The 19,327-nt window shown below is 45.3% G+C and overlaps 1 protein-coding gene across 1 annotated transcript in view; it reads left to right on the top strand.

Moving 5' to 3' along the window:
* Window positions 1–728: 728 nt before the first annotated feature.
* Window positions 729–19,327, top strand: part of SGSM3 (small G protein signaling modulator 3) — a 154,701-nt gene continuing 136,102 nt past the window's right edge. Inside the window, exon 1 of the mRNA XM_063940730.1 lies at window positions 729–905. The gene's annotated coding sequence lies outside the window, so the exon portion shown is untranslated. The remainder of the gene's footprint in view (window positions 906–19,327) is intronic.

Below are 19,327 nucleotides of genomic sequence, written 5' to 3' on the forward strand. Positions count from 1 at the left end.
CATAAACACACCCAGCGTTCGCCCAGACACTCCCCCGTTTCTCCGGCCACTCCTGCGTTTTTTCCGGAAACGGTAGCGTTTTTATCCACACGCCCCGAAAACGCCGTGTTTCCGCCCAGTAACACCCATTTCCTGTCAATCACACTACGTTCGCCAGAGCGAAGAAAAAGCCGTGAGTAAAAATACTATCTTCATTGTAAAATTACTTGGCGCAGTCGCAGTGCGAATATTGCGCATGCGTACTAAGCGGAATTTCACTGCGATGCGAAGAAAATTACCGAGCGAACGACTCGGAATGAGGGCCAAGAAGTGAATAAGTAGCTGGCCGAATAAGAAGCTAACTTCAGCCTCGTCCCAGAAAGCCCCTCTGGTATTTTAATGTCGAAACACCAGGACTGCCTGTTATCACCCCCTCCCATGTTAAAAGCTGGCTATAGCTGATTATACAGAAAATACTAAGTGCAAAATTACTTATTTTAGATTAACAACATTGAATGTATCTAATTCCAGTGTTAACAATGTTGAACACTCCTATAAGCCTTAAGTGTGCCATACATGTATTTTATGTCTTGTTGGGTCATCAGCTGTGTACTCAATCTTTTCACACTTCCCATACACAACAATGTTGCGCTATAATGTAATGCAATCTACTGAAAATGATTTTTAAAGAAGGGTCATCTATTCAAACGAAATAGATACAGGAGTCTTCATCTCCCTGCTAGGCTAGCAGTGCTTGCTGAGGGTGGCGCAGGCGCAGTGAGGACAACGGGCGCGATGTGGGGTGTAGGAGGCGCACATGCGCACTTGTGTCGCTGCTGCTGAGTCGCTGCATGAGTGCCAGGGAGAGGACGCAGCAGCAGCAGCAGCAGCAGCTCCGGGAGAGCGAGAGAGATCACCGGAGACAGGTGAGAAGCTGTTGCCGCCCCTGTACGGGCACATGTGTGCCAGAGAGAGCGGGGATGATAGCGGGGGGCTGCCAACGGTGGCAATGATGATGAGATCATGGGCAGCTATAGGTTTCTGCAAGAATGATACATAGGGCCAGCCAGCGGCAGGATCAGTGTAATGATAGGGGGTGATGGTGATGGGTAGACCCGGTGACTGCATGGTATTGCAGTGCAGCTTCTTCCAGCCTCTGTGGCACAGTAGTTATAGCATCTGTAAGTCACCTGTATCAGGCTGTCAGCTGTCAGGGTGCATTAGGCAGACATTTTGACCACATCATATTTGGGAATTGCATGTGGGTAATGGTGAGATATTGCCCTGTGTCTGTGTGACATTGCTATTCCTCAGATGGGCTTGTAGATAACCTTAGTAGTATCTGACCGTAGAGTAAAGATAGGATTTCCCTGCGTTTTGCAAATCTGCAATTGGACCTGTAAGTCATTTGGGGAACATTTCCTTGTATATGATTGCATTTGGCTGAAAATGTATAATTAATGGTTTATAATTGGGGGAAATGCCTTGCAGGGGATGCTTAATAAATGGTCACAACCAATGGATTATGTGTGGGCTATATTCTCAAAGTCGCTGTTACTTATAAGACAAATAGGGGCATAACTTGGAATTGTGGAGTTTGTGTGTAATCATGCGTAGCTTGGAAAAGTTAGCAAGCCCCCATTTGTCGTTATGTCATATGCCCTGGCCATCTTTATGTTATATCACTATAACTGTGCGCAAACATTGTCAATCCCATGTCCATTTGAGTTTGCTTGTTTTTCTAAATCTCCCTTCACTTTTATTCTGCCCCCTCCTGCCAGATATTCCTTTCCAATGTGATGTAGCACGTTCTGTGTCCTGGTCTCCTGCTCCTCATCCTGAGTTATTGCATTAGGACCCTTCTTGGTAGTGGATGTGTTAATGGAGAGTGAGACCACTGCCCTGACGTGTGATGGTGAAGGAGCTTCTGCCCTGCCCTGACGTGGGTCTGTGACTCACAGCTCTAATCACTTTGTTCCTGGTCTCCTCTCAGCTGAAGGCTGTGTTGCAGTGGGCTGAATAGCCATCTGTCTGATACAATACAGTTCTTATGCCTGAATATTGACTTACTTCACTGATTTATAAATGCCAGGTTAATTGTTATCAGTCTGTTTAATACAAATGATCTGCCCATACTTTAACAAAGTGTAGTTTTGTTTGAAAAATTCTCTTTGTACTTGGATTTATTACTGTACATACCAACCTGAAGCCAATCCATTATGTAATTTTTTTTTTAATGTGCAATTAAATTGCGTATGTTAACGGAGAATGGCCTTGGTTTTTCTAGGTTCCATTCCAAACTTATAGGCTTATTGGGTTACATAAGGACATATATTCTTTGTTTATTTTAACATGTCCAAATTAGATTGGTTAAAAATAAGTGTATAAAACCATGGTGACTTTCCCAGGGTTACATTTTGGAGTCATTCCTGTCACTTATACTGTACCTTTTTACAATTAGTTAATAAATAAGAACATTTTAATTTGTTTTAGCTTGACCAGTGGTTCCCACACTGGGATTTTGTGTGCACAATAGGCGCCAAGGGGCACTTGCAAGGATGCTATTGATTGGCATCCGGTCTGAAGATCGACACGGTCTAGGTCGACAGTCACTAGGTCGACAGTCACTATGTCGACAGGGTTTCTAGGTCGACATGTGCTAGGTCGACAGGTCAAAAGGTCGACATGAGTTTTTTTTCTTTTTTTGAACTTTTTCATACTAAACGATCCACGTGGACTACGATTGGAACGGTAACCTGTGCCGAGCGAAGCGAGGCAACTTGCGCAAAGCAAGGCGAGCAAAGCAAGACATGCAAGGGGACACGGTGCACTAGTTGGGGTTCCCAGTCACCCTACGAAGAAAACTACACAAAACCCCCCAAAAAACTCATGTCGACCTTTTGACCTGTCGTCCTAGCACATGTCGACCTAGAAACCCTGTCGACCTAGTGACTATCGACCTATAGTGGTCGACCTAAACATTGTCGACCTAGACACTGTCGATCTAATGATCCACACCCCTATTGATTTGCTGGTCCAGGACCAAGTTACAATATTTATGGTCAATGTGATAGGCAAAACCAGTGCTGGTGGCTGCCAATCCTAAAATATGAGGGCAAAGAAGCACAACCCTGTCTACCACCGCCACATAAATGAACTTTTAGTTTACGCCCAGATTAGACAGTGATTTGTAACATTGTTAATATCCCAGATGGGGGAATTTAAATGTGATGTCGAGAATGGAGGAATAGAATAAGGTATGTAATAAATATAATAAATCACAATGGGCTGTATCCTATTAGCCTCAATACCGCTTCAGCTGATCAAAATGGACTGATATCGCGATGTATGATCGATGGTCATTCTCATTCTATCCAATTAGGGGCTGTTTTGATTGACCGAACACATATGGGATTGGGGATAAGTCCCCGATCCCTTGTGTCGACGCGGCTCTAGCCTGAGGCACCCGAAGCATAATTCCTGATAAGTGCCGGCATCGGGAGAAGAGGATGCCGGCATCGGGGGTACTAGGATAGCCCCCGGCAATCCTATTAGCAGCAGTAAAGTACCGTTTGCTAATATGATACCGCCCAATGTGTAATAATGCAGATGAATACTTTGTATAGTAACAGATGTTACATTGTCCCTTTATGCAACTGTGTCCACGTACACCTATGATGAAATTGTGCCATATGTGCCCATTTGGCGCACCACGGACCTTGCGGCTAAGCCGCTCCTTGCATCTCACCACAGACTGATTCACAAACTGTGTGTTTTAGTTACATCGCTAATACAACAGAATTACAAAGCACAGGTATCCTGACACTGGCACTGTATGGAGCTGGCGTTTGCCACTCAGAAGCTAACCTAACCTGTGTAAAAGGGCAAAGGATGGAGGCCAGTTACCAGTGAGCCACTGCACCCTGATTCATGCCACACATTCATGTATTTGTGGTCTATTCATGTAGAAAATGAAAACAGAATTGTTACTTTCCACTTTATATTGCATCGCATCAATGCAATATATAGCTTTATACGTGCCTTTCTGGCGATATGATCAGGTCTACAGGGCTCCAGCGGTCCTGTCTTCAGCTGCGGCTGAGCTCAGGCTAGGCTACAGTAGCTGCTGGGAGTTCAGTGGGTGGAGCCAGAATCGATGCCGGGCAGAAGATGGGTGTGGTAAACAACTGCCCTGCCCATTTCCTGAGATGGCAAATCTGAACACACAGCTGAGCTTTCCATCCTTTAATGAATTCCACTCACTGGTGTTGCGATTCAGCTACGGAGTGGGGTTTCTGCTGGAGTAGTCAGGAACTTTTCCACGGAAACCCTCTCTATAATAGCACAAAGCAGAGAAAAGCCCTGTTTGTGGTGAAACGAGGTTTTTTTCAGCTCCATGAATAGACCCCTTTATCTGCAACTTTATGTCAAATCCTTTCTAAAGGGGGGTACACACGGAGCGATAATCTAAGTAATCTGACTAGATTGCTTAGATTTTCAGCAAAATCACTCCGTGTGTAGCCCTAACAGTGATAGCGATGTGTAGCCCCGCACATCGCTATCGCTGGTGCTAGATTGGCCTGCATGCAGACCAATCTAGCGGGTCGCTCACTTCACCCGCTGGGTGAAATGAGCGCCCCCCCGTCTCCCCCCGCACGCTCAGCGCAGATTGCGCTGTGCTGAGCGGGGGGAGAGATGTGTGCTGAGCGAACCGCTCAGCACACATCTCTCCTGCATTGGCCCGTCTATATGGGCCTTTAGAAAAACACTAATCCTAAGTGTCTAGTACCCTATAAATGATTTTGTATGTGACTATGAAGCAAATAATAGGAAAAAAAGTGATCACAAATGGCGCTACCATATAAACGGAGTATGATGTAAACAAAGCTTACTTTCAACTATTTATACAATAGGTATTGGTATATTCTTTCTTTAACAAAGACATTAATCTGAAAAATTAAAGCAGACAGACATAGGGGGTCATTCCGACCTGGTTGCACGCAGGCTATTTTTAGCACTGCTGCGACCAGGTAATCGCCGCCTACAGGGGAGGGGGTTAGGGCTGTGCTGGGCTGCAATCGGTTGTGCAGAGAGCTGCACAAACAAAAAGTTTCTGCAGTCTCTGCACAGCTCTGGAGTTACTCACCCGCTGCGATGATCCGGCATTGACCTGACGTCAGGATCCCTCTTCAACGGCCAACCACGCCTGTGTTTCTGGACACTCCTTAGAAACGGTGAGTTGCCGCCCAGGTTTGCCTTCGTCCTGTCAATCCCTTGTCGCTGCCTGGTGACGGCCGTCGCCGGGCAACGACGCGTCTGCGCAATGAAGCCCGTGCGCAGGCGCAGTTCCGACCCATTCGCACGGCTGCAAAAAGTTGCAGCATGCGAATGGGTCGGAATGACCCCCATAGTGCAACAAGTAGGATAAAAAATCGCTTGAGGATTTATTGGTTCCACTCACATAAGTAAGTTTATACACTGCATATCGTCCTCAAATGGCATATGGTCCAGATCCAAATGTGCATCACAGTAAACTGGAAACTCAGAAGGATAGATATATAGTGCAACACAGCTTCATATATTAAAAAAACATTTAATGAGACAAATGCACACTCACATAAAAACAATGTTTAAAATCATATATCACCCATTGGTTATATCCCACTGGAAGTCCAAGTGTTCACAGAGCTACTCTTTCCACGTCTTTCACGTCAGTTTACTGTGATACACATTTGGATCTGGACCATATGCCATTTGAGGACGATATGCAGTGTAAAAACTTACTTATGTGAGTGGAACCAATAAATCTTTGAACGTTTTTTTATCCTACTTGTTGCACTATGTCTGTCTGTTTTAATTTTTCAGATGAATGTAATTTTTAAAGAGAGAATATACCAATACCTATTGTATAAATAGGTAAGCTTTGTTTACATCATACTCGGTTTATATGGTAGCGCCACGTGTGGTCACTTTTTTTCCTATTGTTACACTTAGGGTCTTGGTGAAGGTTCTTTGATTTACACAGGCTGCCTATATATATATATATATATATATATATATATATATATATATATATATATATATATAGCGCGGTTTGAACTATTCACATTGTTTCTGTTATGAAGCTAATAAGACACTAAGAGGGACATTTACTAAGCAGTGATAAGAGAGAAGAAGTAACCCATGGAGAAGTGCCCATGGCAACCAATCAGCACTGAAGTATCTATAATTTGCATACTATAAAATTATACAGATCTGCTGATTGGTTGATGGGCAACTTCTCCACTGGCTCACTTCTCTACTCTTATCACTGCTTAGTAAATGTCCCCCTAGATTTAGAAAAAAGTATGTAAGTCCAGTAATCCCTGCCCATGGCAGAGCATGTAAAGGTGGGTACACACTAGGCGACGTGCTCTATGAGCAACGTCGCCTAGTGTTTCCCCTCCCGGGTTGGGGTGGTCAGCGGCAGGGCGTACACACTGAGAGATATGACGACCATATCGCTCAGTGACGTCACACATCGGCCGGGCCGTGCAGGCAGCTCTTGGACGACAGTCCAAATTGAGCTGCCTGTACGGCCGACAGCGAGGGTCGTTAACATTGCTCGTCGGTGGCGGCATACACGCTTGCTGAGAAAATGAGTGACGTCACTCAGAAAGGGTGAAAAAGAGCAACGTCGCTCCTTTTCTCGGCAAGTGTGTATGCACCTTAACTCACACCATATGGCGCAAAAAAGCGAGGACTTGCATCACTATTAAATCCCACCTATGGTAGTGTGGACAGTTTTGGAAGCCCTATCTCCACTAAAATAATGCTGCGTAACAAAACCTATCGGATCTGAATGTGTGCTGCTCAGAGGAGGGAGGGAAGTAGGGGATATTGTAGAATTATTCACATATGTCAGAGATATTAAAACAGTTTACAGTTAAGAAATAAGAGGGGGGCTCACTATTACATTCATTTTTATTGATAGATCCATGGAATAATCTGCCTGCATTTGTGCTGTATTCATACAATGAAAGAAAATTGCAGTCTAAAGGCCATTACTCACTTCATATTCTCCTAGATTTCTCTGCTGCTTTTGATACTGTTGACCACTTTCTTCACATACAAACAGTACAATCCTTAGGTATTCAGGACACAGCCCTTTCCTGGTTCTCATCCTACCTATCTAGTCGTTCATTCAGTGTCCGCTTCTCTGATTCCACCTCCGCTTCGATACCTCTACTAGTTGGAGTACTGCAAGGCTCGGTCTTTGGTCTTCTGCTTTTTTCAGTCTATACCTCATCTCTCGGCAAACTAATCAGCTCTTTCGGATTTCATTATCTGTATGCGGATGATACTCAAATCTACCTATCCACCCCAAATCTATCACCATTGACACTGGTCCACGTCACTGAATGCCTTACTACTGTTTCATCTTGGATACCTTCTCACCACCTCAAACTTACTATTTCCGAACAGAATTAATTATATTTCCACCAGCCAATAGTAGTTACCGACCAGGTATCTCTATCACTGTTGATAACTTGACAATCAACCCTACATGCTCGCTGCCCAAGTGTCATCTTTGACTCAGAACTGTCCTTTCCTCCCCACATTCAATCTGTCTCTAAATCAAGTTACTTACATCTAAGAAACATATCCAAAATTCAACAATATCTTACACAGGATACTGCAAAAGCTCTAATCCATGCTCTCATTATCTCCCGCATTGATTATTGCAACATTAGTCTCCTTACTGGTCTTCCCAAGAAAAGACTCTCACCACTACAATCCATTCTGAATGCTGCTGCGAGGCCAATCTTCCTTACGGACATTCATCTCTGCTGATCCGCTCTGTCAGTCCCTCCATTGACTGCCTGTGTTCTACTGTATTCAATATAAAATACTTTTACTTACATAAAAGCCTATTAACCAAACTGCACCAACGTACATCTTTTCGCTTATCTCAAAAAATATCCCAACTCGACCTCTCTGCTATCCTCAAGATCCGTGTCTCTCATCCACGTGCATTACTCGCTTCCATTCACGCTTGCAGGACTTCGTTCGGGCTGCATCTACTCTGTGGAATGTCTTCCCACGCACAGCAAGACTCTCCTCCAGTCTCCAAACCTTCAAGCGTTCCTGAAACCTCTTTAGGCAAGCTATTAAATTCCATAACCACCCACATAACCTTCATAAATATTCTTATCTAATTACATCCCCTCAGTACAGTCCACACATAATCACATACAGTATTATCTTTTTCTTCAGTTTGACATCCTTCTGTCCTCTGGTCAACATTGCTGTGTGACTGTATCATAGAGCCCACCAAGAAACTCTGCAATCTGGTGGACCATTATGCAATAGATAGCTCCTATCCTTGTGTATCAATGCCTATTTCCCTATAGATTGGAAGCTTGCGAGCAAGGCCTTCCTACCTCTTTGTCTGTCTGTTATTACCCAGTTTGGTTCAATATGCTGCGCTATAGAAGAAACTGCTAATAAATAAACAAAATATATGGAAGAACCATGTAGCTTTGAAGACTTATGCTGGCCATACACTAGGTCGATATCGTGTACGAATACACAATATTGACGTATCATTCGACCCATTGCATGCACATCGTGCATGTTAATGGGTGCAAATACGATGCGCGTAACGCACGACGCATCATCTTATCAATATGTGCTGCATATACAGTATGATCAGCCAATCCCGGCCCCCGGCCATTGCGGTGGTACGATAGATTGTATGGTGTAAAAGCACCATACAGTCTATAGCAGTGATGGCTAACCTTGACACTCCAGCTGTTGTTGAACTACACATCCCAGCATGCCCTGCTACAGTTTTGCTATTTGGCCATGCTGAAACTGATGCAGGGCATGCTGGGATGTGTAGTTCAGCATGTGTAGTGCCACCTTGGGCAGTACGGATGGTGTAATGGTTAGCATTACTGCCTCACAGCACTGAGGTCATGGGTTCGATTCCCACCATGGCCCAACTGTGTGGAGTTTGCATATTCTCCCCGTACTGGCATGGGTTTCCTCCCACAATCCAAAAATATACTGGTAGGTTAATTGGATCCCAACAAAAATTAACCCTAGCGTGAATGTGTGTGCGTGTACATGTGATATAGATTGTAAGCTCCACTGGGGCAGGGACTGATGTGAATGGCCACATATTCTCTGGAAAGCGCTGTGGAATATGTGTGCGCTATATAAATAACTGGTAATAAATAAATAAATAAAAAGAGAAGCGCTACATACTGTATGTAAGATCATTTTGCCAAGAAGTCAATCTGTTAATTGAAATAAGAATTTTTAGATCTATTGTACTCTAAGTAAAATGATATTGGAAAAATTAGGGAGAACTGAAAGCTACTGAATTTGTGTATTCTCCTGTGTGTTGACGTTCTTGGCAGTGAAAGGGTTACTGGACGGTCTTTGTTAGCTCTTCAGAAAAGTGCTGCTTGGAATAAAACAATTTATGTAGTATGGTTTTGTGCCCAGTTACTCTGAGGTAATGGGAAATGTGTGACATACAGTATACGGTATGCAAGCTAGCTTTTACTGACAACAGGTTGAACTGCAGAGGTAATGCCTGAGGGAGGGTTTCTGGGTAATACCTGACAGGTGTTACATGAGCAAGTCCCCGTTTCATTTCTTTTTGTTTGTTTTGAGATACTGTATATGTATGACTCCCAAGTATTTTTCCAACACCTGTCAAACAGTTGACACTTATTTTTCTCTATCGTCCTAGTGGATGCTGGGGTTCCTGAAAGGACCATGGGGAATAGCGGCTCCGCAGGAGACAGGGCACAAAAGTAAAGCTTTCCGATCAGGTGGTGTGCACTGGCTCCTCCCCCTATGACCCTCCTCCAAGCCAGTTAGATTTTTGTGCCCGGCCGAGAAGGGTGCAATCTAGGTGGCTCTCCTAAAGAGCTGCTTAGAAAAGTTTAGCTTAGGTTTTTTATTTTACAGTGAGTCCTGCTGGCAACAGGATCACTGCAACGAGGGACTTAGGGGAGAAGAAGTGAACTCACCTGCGTGCAGGATGGATTGGCTTCTTGGCTACTGGACATCAGCTCCAGAGGGACGATCACAGGTACAGCCTGGATGGTCACCGGAGCCTTGCCGCCGGCCCCCTTGCAGATGCTGAAATAAGAAGAGGTCCAGAATCGGCGGCAGAAGACTCCTCAGTCTTCTAAAGGTAGCGCACAGCACTGCAGCTGTGCGCCATTTTCCTCTCAGCACACTTCACACGGCAGTCACTGAGGGTGCAGGGCGCTGGGAGGGGGGCGCCCTGGGAGGCAAATGAAAACCTATTTTGGCTAAAAATACCTCACATATAGCCTCCGGAGGCTATATGGAGATATTTAACCCCTGCCAGAATCCGTTAAGAGCGGGAGACGAGGCCGCCGAAAAAGGGGCGGGGCCTATCTCCTCAGCACACAGCGCCATTTTCCCTCACAGAAAGGCTGGAGGGAAGGCTCCCAGGCTCTCCCCTGCACTGCACTACAGAAACAGGGTTAAAACAGAGAGGGGGGGCACTAATTTGGCGTTAGAAATATATAAAAAAGATGCTATAAGGGAAAACACTTATATAAGGTTGTCCCTATATAATTATAGCGTTTTTGGTGTGTGCTGGCAAACTCTCCCTCTGTCTCTCCAAAGGGCTAGTGGGTCCTGTCCTCTATCAGAGCATTCCCTGTGTGTGTGCTGTGTGTCGGTACGTGTGTGTCGACATGTAGGAGGACGATGTTGGTGAGGAGGCGGAGCAATTGCCTGTAATGGTGATGTCACTCTCTAGGGAGTCGACACCGGAATGGATGGCTTATTTAGGGAATTACGTGATAATGTCAACACGCTGCAAGGTCGGTTGACGACATGAGACGGCCGACAAACAATTAGTACCGGTCCAGACGTCTCAAAAACACCGTCAGGGGTTTTAAAACGCCCGTTTACTTTAGTCGGTCGACACAGACACAGACAGGGACACTGAATCCAGTGTCGACGGTGAATAAACAAACGTATTCCTTATTAGGGCCACACGTTAAAGGCAATGAAGGAGGTGTTACATATTTCTGATACTACAAGTACCACAAAAGAGGGTATTATGTGGGATGTGAAAAAACTACCATAGTTTTTCCTGAATCAGATAAATTAAATAAAGTGTGTGATGATGCGTGGGTTCCCCCCGATAGAAAATTATGGGCGGTATACCCTTTCCCGCCAGAAGTTAGGGCGCGTTGGGAAACACCCCTTAGGGTGGATAAGGCGCTCACACGCTTATCAAAACAAGTGGCGGTACCGTCTATAGATAGGGCCGTCCTCAAGGACCAGCTGACAGGAGGCTGGAAAATATCATAACAAGTATATACACACATACTGGTGTTATACTGCGACCAGCGATCGCCTCAGCCTGGATGTGCAGAGCTGGGGTGGCTTGGTCGGATTCCCTGACTAAAAATATTGATACCCTTGACAGGGACAGTATTTTATTGACTATAGAGCATTTAAAGGATGCATTTCTATATATGCGAGATGCACAGAGGGATATTTGCACTCTGGCATCAAGAGTAAATGCGATGTCCATAACTGCCAGAAGATGTTATGGACACGACAGGGGTCAGGTGATGCAGATTCCAAACGGCACAAAGGTGTATTGCCGTATAAAGGAAGAGGAGTTATTTGGGGTCGGTCCATCGGACCTGGTGGCCACGGCAACTGCTGGAAAATCCACCGTTTTTACCCTAAGTCACATCTCTGCAGAAAAAGACACCGTCTTTTCAGCCTCAGTCCTTTCGTCCCTATAAGATCATATCTGCCCAGGGATAGAGGAAAGGGAAGAAGACTGCAGCAGGCAGCCCATTCCCAGGAACAGAAGCGTTCCACCGCTTCTGACAAGTTCTCAGCATGGCGCTGAGACCGTACAGGACCCCTGGATCCTACAAGTAGTATCCCAGGGGTACAGATTGGAATGTCGAGACGTTTCCCCTTCGCAGGCTCCTGAAGTCTGCTTTACCAAGGTCTCCCTCCGACAAGGAGGCAGTATGGGAAAAAATTCACAAGCTGTATTCCCAGCAGGTGATAATTAAATTACCCCTCCTACTACAAGAAAAGGGGTATTATTCCACACTATATTGTGGTACTGAAGCCAGAAGGCTAGGTGAGACTTATTCTAAATCTAAAAATTTTTTGAACACTTACAAAGGTTCAAATCAAGATGGAGTCACTCAGAGCAGTGATAACGAACAGGAAGAAGGGGACTATATAGTGTCCCGGGACATCAGGGATGCTTACCTCTATGTCCCAAATTTGCCCTTCTCACTAAGGGTACCTCAGGTTCGTGGTGCAGAACTGTCACTATCAGACGCTGCCGTTTGGATTGTCCACGGCACCCCGGGTCTTTACTAAGGTAATGGCCGAAATGATGATTCTTCTTCGAAGAAAAGGCGTCTTAATTATCCCTTACTTGGACGATCTCCTGATAAGGGCATAGTCCAGGGAACAGTTGGAGGTAGGAGTAGCACTATCTCGGATACTGCCACAACAGCACGGGTGGATTCTAAATATTCCAAAATCGCAGCTGATCCCGACGACACGTCTGCTGTGCCTAGGGATGATTCTGGACACAGTCCAGAAAAAGGTGTTTCTCCCGAAAGAGAAAGCCAGGGAGTTATCCGAGCTAGTCAGGAACCTCCTAAAAACAGTGCATCATTGCACAAGGGTCCTGGTAGAAAATGGTGGCTTCCTACGAAGCAATTCCATTCGGCAGATTTCACGCAAGAACTTTTCAGTGGGATCTGCTGGACAAATGGTCCGGATCGCATCTTCAGATGCATCAGCGGATAACCCTATATCCAAGGACAAGGGTGTCTCTCCTGTGGTGGTTATAGAGTGCTCATCTTCTAGAGGGCCGCAGATTCGGCATTCAGGATTGGATGCTGGTGACCACGGAGCCCAGCCCGAGAGGCTGGGGAGCAGTCACACAAGGAAAAAATTTCCAGGGAGTGTGATCAAGTCTGGAGACTTTTCTCCACATAAATATACTGGAGCTAAGGGTAAATTTATAATGCTCTAAGCTTAGCAAGACCTCTGCTTCAAGGTCAGCCGGTATTGATCCAGTGGGAAAAACATCACGGCAGTCGCCCACGTAAACAGACAGGGCGACACAAGAAGCAGGAGGGCAATGGCAAAAACTGCAAGGACTTTTCGCTGGGCGGAAAATCATGTGATAGCACTGTCAGCAGTGTTTCATCCCGGGAATGGAAACTGGGAAGCAGACTTCCTCAGCAGGCACGACCTCCACCCGGGAGAGTGGAAACTTCATCGGGAAGTTTTTTCCACATGATTGTAAACCGTTGGGAAATACCAAAGGTGGACATGATGGCGTCCCGTCTGAACAAAAAACGGGACAGGTATTGCGCCAGGTCAAGAGACCCTCAGGCAATAGCTGTGGACGTTCTGGTAACACCGTGGGTGTACCAGTCGGTGTATGTGTTCCCTCCTCTGCTTCTCATACCTAAGGTGCTGAGAATTATAAGACGTAGAGGAGTAAGAACTATACTCATGGCTCCGGATTGGCCAAGAAGGACTTGGTACCCGGAACTTCAAGAGATGTTTACAGAGGTCTTATGGCCTCTGCCGCTAAGAAGGGACTTGCTTCAGCAAGTACCATGTCTGTTCCAAGACTTACCGCAGCTGCGTTTGTTGGCATGGCGGTGGAACGCCGGATCCTAAGGGAAAAAGGCATTCCGGAAGAGGTCATTCCTACCCTGGTCAAAGCCAGAAAGGAGGTGACCGCACAACATTATCACCACATGTGGCGAAAATATGTTGCGTGGTGTGAGGCCAGGAAGGCCCCACAAAGAAATTTCAACTCGGTCGATTCCTGCATTTCCTGCAAACAGGAGTGTCTATGGGCCTCAAATTGGGGTCCATTAAGGTTCAAATTTCGGCCCTGTCAATTTTCTTCCAGAAAGAATTGGCTTCAGTTCCTGAAGTCCAGAACTTTGTCAAGGGAGTATTGCATATACAACCCTCTTTTGTGCCTCCAGTGGCACTGTGGGATCTCAACGTAGTTCTGGGATTCTTCAAATCACATTGGTTTAAAACCAGTCAAATCTGTGGATTTGAAGCATCTCACATGAAAAGTGACCATGTTCTTGGCCCTGGCCTGGACCAGGCGAGTGTCAAATTGGTGGTTTTTTTCTCAAAAAAGCCCATATTTGTTTGTCCATTCGGACAGGGCAGAGCTGCGGACTCGTCCCCAGTTCTCTCCCTAAGGTGGTGTCAGTGTTTCACCTGAACCAGCTTATTGTGGTGCCTTGCACCTACTAGGGACTTGGAGGACTCCAAGTTGCTAGATGTTGTCAGGGCCCTGAAAATATAGGTTCCAGGACGGCTGGAGTCAGGAAAACTGACTTGCTGTTATCCTGTATGCACCCAACAAACTGGGTGCTCTTGCTTTTAAGCAGACTATTGCTAGTTGGATGTGTAATACAATTCAGCTTGCACATTCTGTGGCAGGCCTGCCACAGCCAAAATATGTAAATGCCCATTCCACAAGGAAGGTGGGCTCATCTTGGGCGGCTGCCCGAGGGGTCTCGGCTTTACAACTTTGCCGAGCGGTTATTTAGTCAGGGGCAAACACGTTTGTAAAATCCTACAAATTTGATACCCTGGCTAAGGAGGACCTGGAGTTCTCTCATTCGGTGCTGCAGAGTCATCCGCACTCTCCCGCCCGTTTGGGAGCTTTGGTATAATCCCCATGGTCCTTTCAGGAACCCCAGCATCCACTAGGACGATAGAGAAAATAAGAATTTACTTACCGATAATTCTATTTCTCGGAGTCCGTAGTGGATGCTGGGCGCCCATCCCAAGTGCGGATTATCTGCAATACTTGTACATAGTTACAAAAATCGGGTTATTATTGTTGTGAGCCATCTTTTCAGAGGCTCCGCTGTTATCATACTGTTAACTGGGTTTAGATCACAAGTTGTACGGTGTGATTGGTGTGGCTGGTATGAGTCTTACCCGGGATTCAAAATTCCTCCCTTATTGTGTACGCTCGTCCGGGCACAGTACCTAACTGGCTTGGAGGAGGGTCATAGGGGGAGGAGCCAGTGCACACCACCTGATCGGAAAGCTTTACTTTTGTGCCCTGTCTCCTGCGGAGCCGCTATTCCCCATGGTCCTTTCAGGAACCCCAGCATCCACTACGGACTCCGAGAAATAGAATTATCGGTAAGTAAATTCTTATTTTTGCCATGGTTACCGCAATGTATGAAAGTATAATTCCTTACAATGAACAGTATTTATCAAATAAAGCTCTAAACTTGAGACTGTTCCATATGTTCCGTCTGCGAGCCTTTGGCGACTGAAATAGAAAACACAATGGAACGAGTACATAAGCGCTGAGAGCATTGAGAGTATTGTTAAACTGGATTATAACATGCAACATTTGCTTCTCCTATCCTGTCAGAAATGGAGTAAATATGTTAATGGGGCTTCTGGCGTGCCACCCAGCTATGACAAATAAGCTGATTCCATATAGCCGAAGGTTTTTGCAAAGTGAGGGGGGAGGGTGGAGATCTGAGAGAGTAAATACTAGCAGCGCTGCAGCAGGATGTGCAGATCAAGGAATTCTTTCCTGTGTTATTGGACGAACAACAGCAAAGGGAAAAGGGTGGGAGGCGAGAAGCATCTATGGCAAAGGTGGAACCCCCCCCCCCCCAGCAGCTGTGAGTGGAGATCTGATGAGGAACAAGGATCCAGCTTCCTTGCATATGTAGTGATCCTTTAGGCAGCTCTGTGCTCCCATGCACCTGTTCGCTTTCTGTGTGCTCTTGTCTACACAAGTCTGCGTGGATAGAGGAGCAGAGGGCAAAGACTTAACCAAGGTATTCTGGAGCTTGGTATTTCAGGTGGACAAAACGGATATTGGATAACTGCACAGATATTCTAATACGCCTGGGAAGAGAGAGGGATAAATGCGATACTGGTGTGCCTTAGCTCTCCAGAGCCCCACCTGCCCTGTGTGTATGTGTGAGGTGCAGTTTTAGTGACACGTCAGTGACTACACACAGGGAGAGATTTGTTACCTGCGTGTACGGGCTGTGAATACGCCTCGTCTTGAGGATCAGATCACCATACCAAAGTAAAGATTATTACTTTTAGGTATGTTAATGACTGTTTACATTTTGTCATTCCAGCTTGACTGGCCCTGTGACTCCCTCTCCTTTCATATATTGATATACAGATTATTTGTGACTTTCACTTGAGGCACTCCGTTTAATCCACAAAAGTTAAACAAGCACGACAAGAAGGTTTTATAGCACAGGGATTGGTACGTGCATAATGTCAGGACTTAGTGTATTTGTCCAGATGTTTGATCTAAAAGAATATTGCACTAAAATGTATCTGTGATTTCAGATGACATTAATCTGGGGAAATTAGTAGAAATTCTTATTACAAGGGCATTGCATATCACGGGTTTACATGCAAGCTTGCCTTATAGCACTATAATGGGTCAATAATCAATCAAGATGTGGGATTTGCAAATCATTTATTGTTATGCTGTAATTTTTCCTAAATCTCTAACATATTGTCCACCTCTCTCGGAAGGTTCTGGTTGATCTCCATGTAGATAACTATGACTGTAAATGCCAACACTCTTTATCTCCTACTTGTCCTTCAATCCGTATTATACCAAGTAAATTGCTGCTAGGGAGGTCTGTGGATTCACAGTCAACAGGAGATAAATGAGGAATGATTACATTCTGCTTTATGTCTCCCACACCTCCTTCCCTCTACGTTTACAGACAGGTTTCCAAGGAGATGGCAGACCAGCAAGAAAAACCAGTCTGACCCCTTTCCAGATGCCTTTTTGTCATTTTAATGCTGAATAAGGCTTTAACTCCTTACCTTTCCGAAAGGCCATGACAAAATAAACTTGCAATGTTTCAGGCAGACCTATAGTACATTTCTCATCCTCTTTCTCTCAATTATTCCTTTGTCCTCTTTTGTGTTCAAGTTTATGTAGATTGTAAGCTTATGAGCAGAGCCCTTTTGCCACTTTGTCTTGTCTTGTTTAATGACTTGTGCTTGTTTATGGCTGTAAAGCGATGTGGAATTTGCTGGTTTAATAACTATAATAATAGAATATATACATATCAAATAGCGATGTACAATCACGGAAATATTAGGTTACATACTACATACAGTACATTATGGATCATAGAGGCAGATGTGTCGAGCAGTGATCAGTGAAAGAAGTGATTATTCCCGCTTCTCAATATGTAAGAAACAGCATTACGTGGAGGCTAAGATTTCTCCAACACCACCTAACTGATTGCTCAGTAACACAGCCGCCATATCTAGCTACAGATGGAGCCTCGCTCATCTAGCCTTCTCTGCTGCGCCTAGGTGCACCAAGGCTTATTAGCATAAGGCTTTGATCTATTGTTCTCAGCTGCAGTACAATACATAGAGAACAATACAGCAGGGGATTAAGTCCGACTGCCCTGGCTCAGTTAATTCTATTAAAGGGATAAATGTGGAGGGCTCCATCTGTATGGTAACTTACCAAGCAAAGAAAAGCTAGGCTCTTCGTTATTGGAGAGTAGGGCGGATTCTAAGATGGACGCCATTTCCGACTATTTCCGCAGCTGCTAATCTATATGCTTGTACCATGGCTGATGGGCATCCCATTGGGATGGCCACTGGCTGTGCCGTAAATCCACCAATGTGCGTACAAAGATGCACTCTCAGCGCACCATTGGCCACACCAATGGACATTGCAGGTGCAGAATCTTTGGCTTGCTGTGGCTGCCGGCAGCGTCTTTAGAAACATTGACTCACAACGACTTTCCTGTTTCTGGTAGCCCCCCAGTTACCACTTATAAAAGCAATTCAAAATTTCATGGCTTGGCTTGCAATTTCGTTCTGTGCCCCTTTGCGGTATCAATCATCACTTACCCCTGATGACATCCTTTGCACCTCCTCTGAATCACCCAAATTATGTCATCTGGGGACAGTATTATAAGTACTTACATTCCCGATGCCACCTCCAAATACACGCCCATTAATATAACATCTCCTCCTGTTTTTTTCTATAAATATGTGTCTGAGGTCATTAAGCGTTATAAGGCCAGATAGAGATAGAAGGTTGACATCATAACACCTTCTCCCGTGACTCTTTCATACATTGCAACACTAAGACATCCTGCATTACTTCAATAATCGTTGATGCAGAATGTCCACTATTGCTGAGAAAATCAACATCCCAGCTGTACGAATTGGCATACCTAGAAGAACCTAATAAATAATTATACTACACAAAAATTAAAATTTCTCAAGTACTAGAAGATACACAGAGGCTAGGCCTGTTTTCTAAAGGTTTATTGGTGAATTGTTCCCTTTCATTTAGTAGATCGGCCTATTTATAGAGCAAAGTGCGGAGGAAATATTCAGTTCTTGACCGCCATTTGCCTTATGTGATTTTGGGGTTCGGACTTGCCTCAAAGGGATTCAGAGTTTGACCGTGGCACAATATTTACTGAGGTTAAATATAAAATGTGACGAGAAAAATGCACTTGGCTACTTCAGACCTGAAAGACTCGAGGAGAAAGTTGGGGGACATTTATAAAGTGCTGTGTATAACCTCTCACCGCAGTTGTACTGCCAATTATATTTTCTCTTACGTCCTAGAGGATGCTGGGGACTCCGTAAGGACCATGGGGATAGACGGGCTCTGCAGGAGATATGGGCACTTTAAGAAAGACTTTAGGTATGGGTGTGCACTGGCTCCTCCCTCTATGCCCCTCCTCCAGACCTCGGTTTACTACTGTGCCCAGAGGAGACTGGATGCATTACAGGGAGCTCTCCTGAGTTTTCTGAAAGAAAGTATTTTGTTAGGTTTTTAATTTTCAGGGAGCCTGCTGGCAACATACTCCCTGCATCGTGGGACTGAGGAGAGAGAAGCAGACCTACTTCTGTGAGTTTCAAGGCTCTGCTTCTTAGGCTACTGGACACCATTAGCTCCAGAGGGATCGGTACGCAGGTCTCACCCTCGCCGTCCGTCCCAGAGCCGCGCCGCCGTCCTCCTCGCAGAGCCGGAAGATAGAAGCCGGGTGAGTATGAGAAGTAAGAAGACTTCAGAGGCGGCAGAAGACTTCAGATCTTCACTGAGGTAACGCACAGCAGTAAAGCTGTGTGCCATTGCTCCCACACAGCACACACAGGCAGACACTGTAAGGGTGCAGGGCGCAGGGGGGGGGCGGGCGCCCTGGGCAGCAATAAACCTCGTTTTCTGGCAAAAGTATGTATATACAGCTGGGCACTGTATATATAAAGAGCC

The sequence above is a fragment of the Pseudophryne corroboree genome, chromosome 9, assembly GCF_028390025.1.
Source record: "Pseudophryne corroboree isolate aPseCor3 chromosome 9, aPseCor3.hap2, whole genome shotgun sequence".
Classification (NCBI taxonomy): Eukaryota; Metazoa; Chordata; class Amphibia; order Anura; family Myobatrachidae; genus Pseudophryne; species Pseudophryne corroboree.